The 13444-nt window shown below is 44.0% G+C and overlaps 1 protein-coding gene across 3 annotated transcripts in view; it reads left to right on the top strand.

The window, feature by feature from the left end:
• The window catches only part of CCNY (cyclin Y), a 231397-nt gene that overhangs the window by 127376 nt on the left and 90577 nt on the right, over positions 1 to 13444 (top strand). The window lies entirely within an intron of this gene.

The raw sequence follows: 13444 nt of genomic DNA, 5'->3' as shown, positions 1-13444 counted from the left end.
GACACTTCTGCATCCATAGAAAGTGTTTTTCTGGAGCCGTTATTTTAAGTTGCTCTCCTTTTGATGCCTCTTTAGGAGTGACAGTAGCACCAGCTCACCAGGGACAAAGGGCTCTGTGGTCCCTGCTGGATAATTTGTCACTGCTTTTCTCCTGCATTTTTGCTCCTTGAGATTCCCTCTGTGTAGCATCTCCTTATCCCCACGCCCACCCTTTTGTTACTTTGTGGTGATGATTTGGGGGTGGGAATTGAGAATCCCTAAATACTAGGAAGCTCTGGTGATCTGGACTAGATAGGAAGTCATGCAGAGGCCAGGAACTGAGAGGAGCCATATTGGGAACCTGACAGGAAGCAGACGACCAGAAGAACAGAGGGGGAGGTACTTTTCTGCCATGATCCCTGCTGCTTGCTGCATGAGTTGCAGCAGGCTGTCTGTGGCAGGTTCTCAAGGTGTGAGGGTAGGAGGCGTCTTTATGGAACAGGGGTAGGGGTGATGAATTGGAAAGCTGCCTGCCACCCCAGACCAGAAATATCAGCTGTTCCTCCAGTGCAGCAGCCCATGGAAGCCGTGTCCAAGTGTGGGCGAGACCCTTGTCAGGAGGGCGCCTCTGATCAAGATTCTGTATGGCCCTGTGGCTTTGCCACCATGAGGGCAGAGGCAGCTAGAAACAGTGCTTTGGCATCTCCAGAATTGTATTGTGCATCAGCCACATCACGCCTTACGTAGCCATGTTTGAGGAGAGGGTTGCAAAGATGCTTTTGGAATGTGGAACCTGCGAGTGAACTGGAGCTTCTGTGCATTGAAAATGAAGGTTTCTCTCCTTAGCCCTGTCTCTTGGCAGATGGAGGTTCATGATCCTCAAGGCTTTTCAGTGACTTTTTTTTTTTTTTAGTTCATTTTTTAATCCTGCCTCCCACTCAATCTCAGTAACTTTCTGAGTAGAGAGATTCCATGAGGGCTTGTTGGACATGCAAGCTGTGGGATGATAGTTCTACCATCTACTGGATGTCTGACTTTGTGGGATTTACCTTATCTGGTTCTTTGTTTATTCATCTGAAAAATAGGGTCAAAAGGTCTATTTCAAGGTGTCTGGGAGGATTATATACATATGTACAATATTTGGCACATGATAGATGCTTAGTAATCATCGATTTCTTCCATTTGCTCTTGGTTACCCATAGAGTTAACTTTCAAGAAGCAAATATTATTTTACTTCAGTAAAAAAAAAAAAAAAAAAGGACGTAGAAACATAGAATATGCTAACTCAGGTAATCCAAAGTAGAGTGCAAAATATATGCATGTGTGCATATAAATTACTGAATCTTACAGAAGGAAGAGTCAGGACTTAGTGATGACTGAATTCTCAAGAAGTATAAGTTGGTGGCGGGTAATAAATAATGAAACTGGCAGCACCAAGTATAGAAAGGAAGGAGAATCAGTAAAGCCGGAAGGTTACAGTTTGGTAACAAATGATATCATGTAACAACACCTCGAGAAGCAAATGTCAAGCAGATCTTCAAAAAAAGATTTTTTATTGAAATAGTTAATGGTTATTAAATTAGACAGTGCACTCTTAACTTGGGGAGAAAAGGCAGAAAAATCAAAGCTTTTTAAGTAATTTACAGATGTAAACAAATGACAAAGAAATAGAGAACTTGAAGTTTACACCATCATTTGCTTGAGAATAAGTAATTATAAGCCTCATTGGGGAAGTAAGCTCATGACATTGACCTCCTCCCAGATCATCAGCAGAGAAGCTACATGGGGGAAGGTCATGCCTGGCAAGCATTAGTGCTTCAGAGAAAACAGCAGGCAGCGAAGGTGCAGGAGTCATTGCTGGTGCCCCCATGCCGGAGATGGTGCAGGCTGCCTTGTGGAGCGTGGAGGAAGAGGGGTGCACCCTGGGAAAGAGGAGTGGTTGAAGGCATTTGGCACAGCTATAAGTGCAAGGGTTCACCAAATGAACAGGCTGCTGCTTTCCCACAGATGGGTTAGTTCAGCAGCATAGCCCCAAACTGGGTCTTCCCGCTCCCTCCTGTGTCTCCTGCAGTGTATGGCCTCATTGTCAGCCACTCCTTGTCATCTGTCATCAGGTAGTGGGTGTATCCCAGCCCCCCTGTGGTATTTTAAAATCCACCTACTCCATCCAACTTCTTTCTCACCTGGATTATGGCCACAGCTTCCTGGCTGACAAACTGCCTTCCCATCTTCAGTTCATTTTTTCACCAGTGTGTAGCTGTCATGATTTTTCTTAAGTGGTTAAATTTGATCCCATCACTCAACTACTTCAGTAACTCATGGTGCCCTTTGGATAAAATCCAGACTCTTACCATGAACTCTTTCTCACCACTTCCCCCCTCTCTTTTGTCTTTGGTGTACTGATGGCCTTGCCTCTCCTGCCCTCCTCTCCTCCCCTCCCCATTAGCCTGGCAAGGAACCTGCCTCCCAGTAAGTAGACCTTAGCTCCCCCCTCTTCTCCCGTAGCACTTGCCCCAGGCAGAATGCTCTGGTGGTGTGACTGGTCTGCCTCACCCCTCACCCCCAGACGCTAATCTCCACGGGAGTCCCAAGGTCTTTCCCCACTGTGTCTTTTGTGCACTGTGCCCATACCAAGTTGATTCTCAAATATTTGCAGACTGTTGAATTCAGTAATGATAAGGGGACTGACTCTTCACTAGCTTTCAGGGTATCATTTTGGACACTTTAGTTGCCTGCAACAGCAGATTTCATCAGTATTACCCCATAGTTAAAAGACCTACTCATTTGCTTGGTGTTAAAATACCGACTATCCAAGTGGTATTTTTCCTGTTTCAATGACAATGCTGATTCATGCCTCTCAGGAGAGGCTGGTTGCTAGGAGATTCTTTGAGTTTGTCTACATTGGAGTTAATGGTTTAGTCCTTGTCAGTTTTTCCTTTTCCTTTTTTCTTTCCTTAAGTTGTTGAGAAGAGCTATTTCACTTTGTCTACATTGGAGTTAATGGTTTAGTCCTTGTCAGTTTTTCCTTTTCCTTTTTTCTTTCCTTAAGTTGTTGAGAAGAGCTATTTCACTTGATCATTCTTTTGTGTTACTTTAACTGGTAGGCTTATTTGTTAATTATCGTTGAATGTTTGGGCTTCACACACGGCAAGGTTAAGTGCCCTCCCTGTCCCAGGGTGGCACTGATGCCACTGATGGATGGCCGAGCCCAGCCTTTGTGCCAGGGTCCATGAGCCACACTGGCTTCCACTTGCATCGTTGCCCTGACCATCTCAGGTCCCAGTGAGGCCAGCATATATATTTCTCTTATGCATGATTTTTCTGTTCTCCTTTTTCTGAATTTCAACTTGGCACTTCACCTTCATATTTTTTTTCCCTTTCAGTGGATGTCTTTGTAAACATAAATACCAGCAGTCAAATTTGAATTATTGGAACATCAGCAGTAACTTGTCCCCCTTTGTTCTCAGGAAAATACAGCTCCTCGTTCTGGCACCCAAGGCTTTCAGCAGTCTGGCTAGAGTCCACCTTTCCTGCTTTCCTTTCCTGTGGCTTTTCTTCCTGATTTGTCCATCCTTGCATGTTTACTGGCTGTTCCCTCATAAGCTTTTCCCTATCCATCACGTGCCTTGGCCTGTCCTCTTCCGTCTGTCTGAGAGGCACCCCCTGTAAGCAAGTTCCTCCAAATCCAGCCCTCTCTGTCTCTCATACTGAAATCTCACCTGTTCTGTGAAGTCCTCTCTCCTCCAATGGTAGGGCCTGGAGTGTTTCCAGTCAGTGCTGTGCGTGTGAGGATTACCGGGAGGAGAGTGTGTGTTTGCCGGTGGACAGAGCTCCTGGAGAGTGAGGACTGCATCTGAAGTCTTGTCTTCATCCACACGCCTTGTACAGTGCCTTGCTATCATATAGTAGACGTTTCAGCCCACTTCTTTCTGCAGTCAGTATGCATTTTGGGGGGCAGTACACATTTAAATCAGATTGTGGGGGTGTAAAAATACACAGGTATGTACTGGGCTTGGCGGAGTGGAGAAGAGGCATGGGAGCGGAGCGAGCCTCCGTGAGTCAGGAAGGCTCACACCCTGGCCATGGACAGCCTTGCATGAAGAAACTCCATGAGTGCTGGCTGGAGGCGTGAGCAGGTTACTCAGGGCACAGGGGGACCCGCTCAGGCCTGTGAGAAACTAAAGGAATGTTGTGTGGTGGCAAAGCGTAAGGTGAAGAGAAATGGAAGCTCTGGCCAGGGACGCGGACTGATGACCAGGCATGCCGTGAGGTGACACAGCACCCGCATGTGGTCTCCTGTTTATCTTTTTGCTCACACTCTCTCCCTCCTGCAGGCACACTGACTTTTCACTACCTTTTTGTGGTTTTCCTCGGCTCACCTGTGGTGGGTGTGGCAGTAGGCCATAAAATGCTCCAAGCAGAGCAGTGCTAGTGGGAAGCAGGGAGCCTGGAAAAGCCATACCTGATTTTTCAGTTTTAAAGTGAAAGCAATGAGTTTGCTGTCTGAACTGTGAACTCCCTGACACTTGGATCGATGATTCAGCAGGGATCACGGCTGTTGTGTTCACTGCCAGGTGCCCAGCTCAGCATGCAGCACATGGCCTGACACAGGCAGGACACGTGTGCGAATTATGGCATGTATAGGTGAGCACGTATACATGTGTGTAGAATATATTTCTTTCTTTCTTTCTTTTTTGAAACAGTCTTACTTTGTCACCCTGGGTAAAGTGCCATGGCAGTGTCATAGCTCATAGCAACCTGGGCTCAAGTGATCCTCTTGCCTCAGCCTCCTGAGTAGTTGGAACTACAGGTGCCTGCCACAATGCCCAGCCTTTTTTTTTTTTTTCCTTTTTTTTTAGAGTTTGGGTCTCCCTTTGGTTCAGGCTGGTCTCGAACTCCTGAGCTCCAGCAGCCCACCCGCCTTAGTCTCCCAGAGTGCTAGGATTACGGGAGTGAGCCACTGTGCCTAGCCTAGAACATATTTCTTTACATATACAAATATATTTTAGCTTGTTCATAAAAATTTATAATATTCTATATAAGACCTTATACATTTTTTTGTTAAATTTAATAGTGTTTTTTGTTTTTGGTTACTCAGTAGATGGAATACTTTTTATATTGTCACTATTGCATTTGCTAACTGCTTATAGTTTTCAGCCATCCTGTTTCTCAATGAATACCCTGTTGGTATTCACTGAGAATGAGGCACAGTTACTTATTGTGTGGGACAGTGGTACAGGCAAGTAGCAGCCACTTGACATTGTGACAGCTGAAAATGTCCCCACACATTTCCAAATGCTTCTGTGGAAAAGGGAATGATAGTACTTGAGTTGAGGATTGTTGCTAGGGTAATGGAATAAAATTGATTTCTATATGTTAATTTGTATTTAGCACCGATGGATTTTTAAAGCCCCTCGTATTTTCTGTGTAGACAATTATATCCAAATGACAATAGTTTTCTTTCTTTCCAATTTAGTAAGTCCCTTTTATAGGGGATTGACAGGGACTTCTGATGCAGTGGTGAAGGTAGATGGATCTCAGGCTCAGTCCTGACTGAAGCAGAAAGCTCCTGATGTTTCACCATCACGTTTGGAGGGTTGCTGTAGGTTTTTGGCAGACGGCCTTTATCAGTAAAGAAGTTTGCTAAGAGTCTTTAACCCTGAATGCTGTGGAATGTGGAACCTCTGTTAGTTGGATGGTTTCCATTCTGTGCAGTGTAACTTGTTGTCTCTGTGCTTCATTCTAAGTGGTTTTGTGAGATTTGTTTTAGGTCACCAACTCTGTGTTCAGAGCTGCAATTTAAATCATCTGTTGAGTTTTAATTTCAGTGACTATGTTTTTTTCTTTGAGAAAATTTATATGTCTATGTCTATATCGTAGTCGTGCAGGCTGCAGTACAAAGTACCATAGACTAGGTGGTTTATAAACAACAGAAATTTATTCCTCACTGTTGTGGAGGCTGAGAAGTCCAAGATCAGGTGCTAGCAGTTTTGGTGTCTAGCAAGTATCTGCTTCCTAGTTCACAGATGGCCATTTTCTTTTGTGTAACTTTGCATGGCAGAGGGGCCAGGGAACTCTCTGGGGTTTTTTTTATGATGGTCCTAATCCCATTTGTGAGGGTTCTGCCTCAGCACTTAATCACCTCTTAGAGGTACCACCTTCAAATACAATGGGAGGCTAGGGTTTAACTTACAGATTTTGAGGGGGACAGAGATGTTCTGTCCCATAGCAAAATATGTTTGCCTGTGTGTATGTGTGTGTGTGTATACCGTATATACGAATACATACAGACTCTTTATTTAAAAAACACTTTTTAGAGTATCTTTGTTGCTTACACATTTATTTCTTTTGCCTTGACCATCATGTACATACTTACTTTCGGTCTTTACACAGTTCTGTTAACTTGAGGACCTGTAGAGGATTGCGTCCTCCTGTGACTTGCCATTTTGCTTGGTGAGTCTGTCATTGAAGGGCGTAGTCTGGTGGGATTCTGGGAGGTAGTCCCTTTCAGAGAGGTTTATGCTTGGGTATAAATTTCCTGTCCTGTGTAAAGTAAAATGCCAAAAACCACATTCAAGATACAGACAGACAGGCCAGTGGTTGCCAGTTACTGGAAGATTAGGCAACTTTTCTCCCTCCCCGGCCCAGCCTCCTTTTCATTTGGGTTCACAGATGGGTTTCCCCCCAATTCAGTTTTTTTTTTTTTTTTTTGTAGAGACAGAGTCTCACTTTATGGCCCTCGGTAGAGTGCCGTGGCCTCACACAGCTCACAGCAACCTCCAACTCCTGGGCTTAAGCGATTCTCTTGCCTCAGCCTCCCGAGTAGCTGGGACTACAGGCGCCCGCCACAACGCCCAGCTATTTTTTGGTTGCAGTTTGGCTGGGGCCGGGTTTGAACCCGCCACCCTCGGTATATGGGGCCGGTGCCTTACCGACTGAGCCACAGGCGCCGCCTCCCAATTCAGTTTTTATTTGATATTATGGCTGAGGCTTCCACCTGTCTGTAAAAGTATCAGTTCCAACTCCTCTTATATCATGTCCTGCAGGAACATTAAAATAGATGACTTCCAAGCCAAGGCTCTTTTGAGAGTAAAGGGTCAGAGTTAGGAATTACGCCAGGGTAACAGTGTGAAGCAGGATGTGCATCAAGACCCAGCTCACACCGCGGGACGGGACAGCCCCTGCCCTGCCAGACACTTCAGTTCTGTCTTTGATTTGAGTCTGAGCCCATTTATTTTACTTTCTTGCCATACTTTTGTAGGCATTTAAAAGGATGTCTTACTTTTTGTCTCACATTTCTAAGTGCATATAGCATGAAATTTATTAAGGTATATAGAGGGCACATTGGCAGAATCATCTCTTCATTCTTAACATTAGGATCTTTATCTCCTTTGATTCATCTTTACATAGAATATTAGATACCTTAAGACAGAAAATTAGAATGAGATAGTGGAGAGAGGGGCCCTTTGGAGAGAGAAAAGGAAAGAGAAGATAGTTATGAGGAGAAAAAGGGAATGAGAAAGAGACTGAGAGATGATTTGGAAAGAGGCCACGAAGAGGCACAGACAGGGAGGTGGAGAGGCAAAGAGGTAGACAGGGAGATGCGGGGGTAGACAGACAGTGGGAAAGACAGACAAACAGGGAGATAGATGGAAAGGCAGGCAGACAGACAGAGAGCAGATGAATGAGGGTCAGTTGTGTGTGCACAGAGAGATGCACACAGACAGAATCCCTACATGAACCCGCCTGGAGGCTCACACCTGTACAAGTGCAGAGACATAATCCCCACACGAACCCGCCTGGAGGCTCCCACCTGTCCAAGTGCAGAGACATAATCCCCACACGAACCCGCCTGGAGGCTCCCACCTGTCCAAGTGCAGAGACATAATCCCCACACGAACCCGCCTGAGGCTCCCACCTGTCCAAGTGCAGAGACATAATCCTGACAAGAACCCGCCTGGAGGCTCACACCTGTACAAGCGCAGACACACAGAGTTACTCACAAAGACCTGTGTGCCAACACCTGCAGGGCCGCTGGCCGCTGAAAGAGAGCGAGAAAGAGGAAACAACCAAATCTAAGTGCGTTATAATAATCAGAAGAATGGACTTAAAATCAGGGGGAGTAGAAAAGGTGGTTTTAGAAGCAACAAGAATCGCAGTAACAGCTGTTTGCTGCTGCATCGTGTGAGAGTGGCTTCCCGGATGGGGCCTGCTCGGTGGCCTCCTGGAGAAGCCAGGGCACCTCCCAGTTTGGTCCCCTTGACAGGTGGAGATAAGCACTGATTTTCAGGCAGTGGAACAACAGTAACTGAAAAGAATTAAAAGAACCAATCTGATACAAAATTAACAGGCTTTGTTTGTTCATTTCATCATTGCCTTGCAGATCATAGCCAGATTTGGAAATGTGAGTACTTAAAATGGAAATTAAAAGTTTGAAATATTTGACCATTTCAAGTATCTATCTAAAGCTAGAAAATGGACCTAGTGATGTCTTCTGAGAGTAATGGAGTTGTCAGTTGGCCTCCAGATCGAGGTTGACTTTCTACCATGAAGTTTCAGAAATTATCAAGGAATCACTCCTTTTGGCTCTGCTCACTGACATTGCCTACACCTAAATGGACAGCCCATCTTTTGGGAGGATGTATTGGAGCAATGATCATCTCTGGGCCTGCAGTGCAGAGGAGGAGGCAGGGACAGTTTGTTTGGCTTTGTGCAGGTTGTCTCTGGAGCCGCCTCTACATCCGGTGCTGTTCAGGCTTTTCTGCACTTGCCTGTGTTCCTTATTACTGATTTTCCAGACCCTCAGTGGTAGGTAATGACACCTGCTTCTCTTGGCACTGTGTTATTACCCGGATCCTTTATAACACTGCAGGTGAACCCAGCGCTGGCTTAAAAGGGAGGTGAGCAATTGCAGATCACCACTATTATGACGTCTGTGAAAAGACCAAAGAAATTTAGGTTGCCTGGCATGGGAGGACGCTGCTGAGTTAACCTGTGTAGCAAGCGTGCTATTTGATCCACATTCAATTTTGAATAAAGGGATTTTGTCATACCTTGTGCTCAGCTGAAGCATGGCCTGAAAGCAGCAGGACCTAGGACTTAGTTTTCGCCTCACTGTCTGGCGAGAGGCCTGCAGAGCAACCGTTCTCTGAGTCCTCTGATGGATTGTGTGTCTTAACAATACCGTCATCATAAAGAAGCAGTGGTGTGAAACTCAGCTTCCTGATATTAGATGGAAATCAGCTCAAGGGATCCCGTGACGTTCCTTAAAACTGCCTTTAGTCTAAAGTGTGGTCTTACTGCCTCAAAGCTGGTTTATGGATCATCTTGCTGGTCTTTAAGAGGTAGAAGAATCTAAATCAGGAGTGTGTGACACTGAAGTTTTAACCATCAGTTTTAAGGTAGCACTCCTTAGAGAAGAGAAACCGTAATCAAGGTTAACACAGTCTTTAGTGTCTCTGAGTTTAACATTTATGCATTGAGAGCTTTACTTCAGCACTGAGCTAGATGCTGTGGCACAACCTTTTAATAGCCATTATTTACAGGGTCCCTAATGTGTGGCAGACATCTTGCCTGTTGCTTCATGTACATAACGTCTAATCCCCACAATAATCCTCCAAGTTAGGTGTTATTAGCCCACTTTATAGTTAAGGAAAATGAGACTAAAATAGCATCACACTATTCCCAAAGGCAAAGAGGTGATAGAGATAAAAGTCAAATCTGGATCTTCTACGTTATCAAACGTTTTATCTCTATTCCTCTGTTTGAGCTTCCCTTTGGGGTATGAGTACTTTCCGGAGAGTTGACTTTAAGCTTTCTGAATGAGGGTTATAGAGTTTATAGAATCATCCTGGATGGGTTATTCATTCTTTTTGCTTTCTCCACTAGTATTTCACACTTTGAACTTAGAAGGATGTCCTAAGAGGACTGTGATTTGATCTGTTTTGTTGCTTCTCTACCTTTAGTACCTGAAACTCAGCAATACCTGGCACCTGGTAGGTGCTCAATGATTATTTGTTGAATGAATGAAAACTGTGGCAGGTTGGACTGGCCCTCCTAGCCCTTCAGTATTCATACTGACATGTGACAGGAATATCATATGATGCATGTTGAAATCAGCTAAGTACATGCTTTATCTTGCCATTAATCGACTATATGTAGCCTTTGAAAACCAAGGATGCATTCTTAGGACCATGAAATAGTTCGTGTAGATGATAATAGGAAAGGTGGTGACACAGAAGTGATTATTACCCCAGAGTACTATTTTGGTATCAACAGGAGTGAACAGAAAACCTCCCATGTAGTAGGGATTCAGTGCAGGTTTGCTTTGTGTAAGCTAGTTTATTGTAAGCACACAGTCTGTGTTGCATTGTGTGTGGTTCAATGTTTCCGTCTTCATTGTTCCCTAGCTGCTCCAGTGCTCTAATGTGTCATGTATTCCATCTTGTCCTCCTAAGTAAATTGTAAGTTTGTGTAGGATTTGCCATGTCTCACATCTCTGTGCCCCTCCCAGCAGTGGCCACATACTGACCTGCTAGGCAGAGTGGGCTTCCATATGGTGTCACCAACCAGCTCATCTCCACAGGGCTTTACTTGAGGTGGAAATACTCCAACAGGGCTTTGCTAGAAGGGCAGCAGTTTCTGCTACAATGGCACCCAGTGGAGTAACTATTTAAATTTTATAAGCTATTAATTCTTCTTCTGGATGAGTTAGCACAGGAACTACTTTATGAGATTGATGAGAGCAGGTGGGAAAAAATCACAGCTCTCCGTGCACTGGGGAGCAGTGCTGCACTAGGTTCGAGAAGGTGTTTTGAGAGAGATGAGGAATGTTTGATTTGGTGGTGGAGGGAGGGAGGATTATGTGATTGATTCATGTTCAGTTATTACTTCGAATGTAGGAAGTATATTAGACTGACTTTAGCAAGGTGGCCGGCATATTTTAGCAGTGAAATCTGTAATTTTAAGCTCAGTTTTCCATGAATTTCTTGTTGGTTTTTTTTTTTTCTTTTTTGGAAACTTACTCAGCTGAACCAAGACCACTATTCTATTCCAAATGTGTTCTAACTTGTCAAATTGAGCTGTCATTTTTCTTGACTCTCCGCAATGAGATTCTTCTCCTTATGGCTTTTGTTATGCTTGACTTCAGAGTGTTAAGTTTGAGTGATACAACAGATTTCATTTTGCTTAGCTTATGAGAATGGTGGCTTTACCCCTTTTTTATTCCTCCCGAAGTTGGTTTCCCCATGCCAGAGCACATGTTGTAATTACCATAGTGTTCTCAAGTTCTGGGTCTGATTCGCCTCATCTGTGAATATGATACCAGACAGTGATCTTGAAGTCTCCTCTGAACTCTGACTTGTCCTGGGGACAGATGATACATGGCCTGTCACCCCTCCCATTAAGAATCTTGCTGTGACACGGGGAACATCCTGGCTAGACCTGGAATTATGCCTTGTCCATAAAGGGAACATGACTGTCGTTTCCTCGTGTCACACTCGTGGGTCCCTTCCGCCGACGGAGTGTGAGATGCAATTCCTGCTGTTCAGCTTCCCCACGGAACACCAGTCGCCCTGCCCTTCCTCTGTCTGGCCTTGATGAGAGCAGGAAGAAGCACAGAGATTGCTGGTGGTAGAGGGATGCACCGTGTTCAGGGGTCCCTCTGAGCTGGTCATTTTTTGTCACGTGTTCCTGCAGCAGTGGACAGTGCTGAGGGCTGTCATACTGGGGCTGTGTGGAAGTCACTTCTGACTTCAGTGCATTTCCTGGGAAGACCAGTCTGTGCTGGAGTAGTCCAGCCACCCAGAAGGTATTGAAGGCTCAAATCCATTTTCTGAAGTTGCTTTTTTAAATTACAAAAGTTAAAAAAAAAAAAAAAAACAGTGGAAGTAGGCTCAATGTAAAAACTTAGAAAACAGAAAGCTAAAAATACACGTGTATATGTGTATATCGCTAGTTGCATTATTCGAAGGTAACAAAATATTGGTGTGTGTTCTGATGTTTTCCATGCCTACACATGTCCCTCTCAAATGGCATCATACTGTTCTCCTTATCTAACAACATACTCATAGTGTTTGCTCCATGTCAATAAAATATTCTTCACATGATTTTTTGATAGTGGCATAGTATTTCACCATATAGGTGTACTATTATTTACTGGGACAAGTGTCCCCTCAGAATCTGTGATGTCTCTGTTAGCAACATTGCGGGTTTGTAAATGTTGTAGCACAGAATCCTAATCTACAGGTGGTCAGGGATTGCCCACCAAGACGTTCTTGGAGCAGGTTCTCAATTCTGTAAGAAATGGCAGTCTTGTGTTAATTTCATTCCAAACAGGAAAGCTTTACACTTTCTGCTTGTGGTGTTCTACAAACTCTTACTGACGTATTTTAATGATAAAACTGGGTCTTAAAAAAAATCAGTCTGCTAGATGAGTCCGAGTTGAGTGTGTTAAAGGAACAAAGTCAGAATCTGTGGCGCTGATGTTGTCAGAAGCCACAGGACTGATTTCCTGGAGTTGTCTCCCCAGCACGTAGGCACTGCACACACATTGTGTTTGAGCTGATGCTCTTCTGTGGAGACCGTGTTTTAAAGTTTTGGGATGTTAATAGTTGAGATTACATATTTACCCTCATTTTGTTATGCACAGTCCTCAAAAAATTTAGTAGCACATTAGTTATTTAGCCCTTTTTATAACAAGACCATAGTTAAGCAGGAAACCCCTTCACAAAGAGTCATTTTCATCATGCAGTTTCCTACCCAACTTTATCTAGTTCATATTGAAGCAAGTTGGGGAAATCAAGTGTCTCTTTGGCCCTTCTTTCTCCTTCTATCACCCTTTAATGACTTTTGCTGTGAAACTACTCTGTAATGTTAGTGGATGAAATCAAGAAGTAGCTTCTGTTTAAGATTCAGCAGGGATTTCTCTAATCATGCACCCAGAGAGACGTTACAGTGCAGTAAGCCACTGACTGACTGATAATGGAAGAAGCCTCCTCACTTTGGGGGCTTGCTGAGGATAAGTTTTTGTGGATGAGGAATCAGGTGTTGCCTCCAGGGTATATCAGGCCTTCCTTGTTTCTCTTTTATCTTTGACTTAATCTTCTATTAAAGCTAAGGATAGGCCTGGCCTGTTTTTATTGGTGTTGATTAGGATTCTGTGTGAATTTGTTGAAATACTTGGACACTGCCCCCAAAGTTTTCATTATGATGCTGTAAGCTGACTTGAAGGCTATTCTGACTTTCTAATAATTTTCATTTCTTTTTCCTCCCGTAACTTTTCTGTTTTGTTTAATTAACCATTCTTTCTTCATGGAATCAAAACAATTTTTTAAACTTGAAAAACTCTTTTTATGATGGGATTCTGTGTTGTTTATAATCACACTGACATGTCTCAACCCTTGGAGATTGTCCTAAGGCAGGGGTTGCAAAACCAAATGCCTGTAGGGGTAGGACACTGAAAGTG

The sequence above is a fragment of the Nycticebus coucang genome, chromosome 20 (assembly GCF_027406575.1).
Source record: "Nycticebus coucang isolate mNycCou1 chromosome 20, mNycCou1.pri, whole genome shotgun sequence".
Classification (NCBI taxonomy): domain Eukaryota; kingdom Metazoa; phylum Chordata; class Mammalia; order Primates; family Lorisidae; genus Nycticebus; species Nycticebus coucang.
This window is presented reverse-complemented; position numbering and strand designations above follow the sequence as displayed.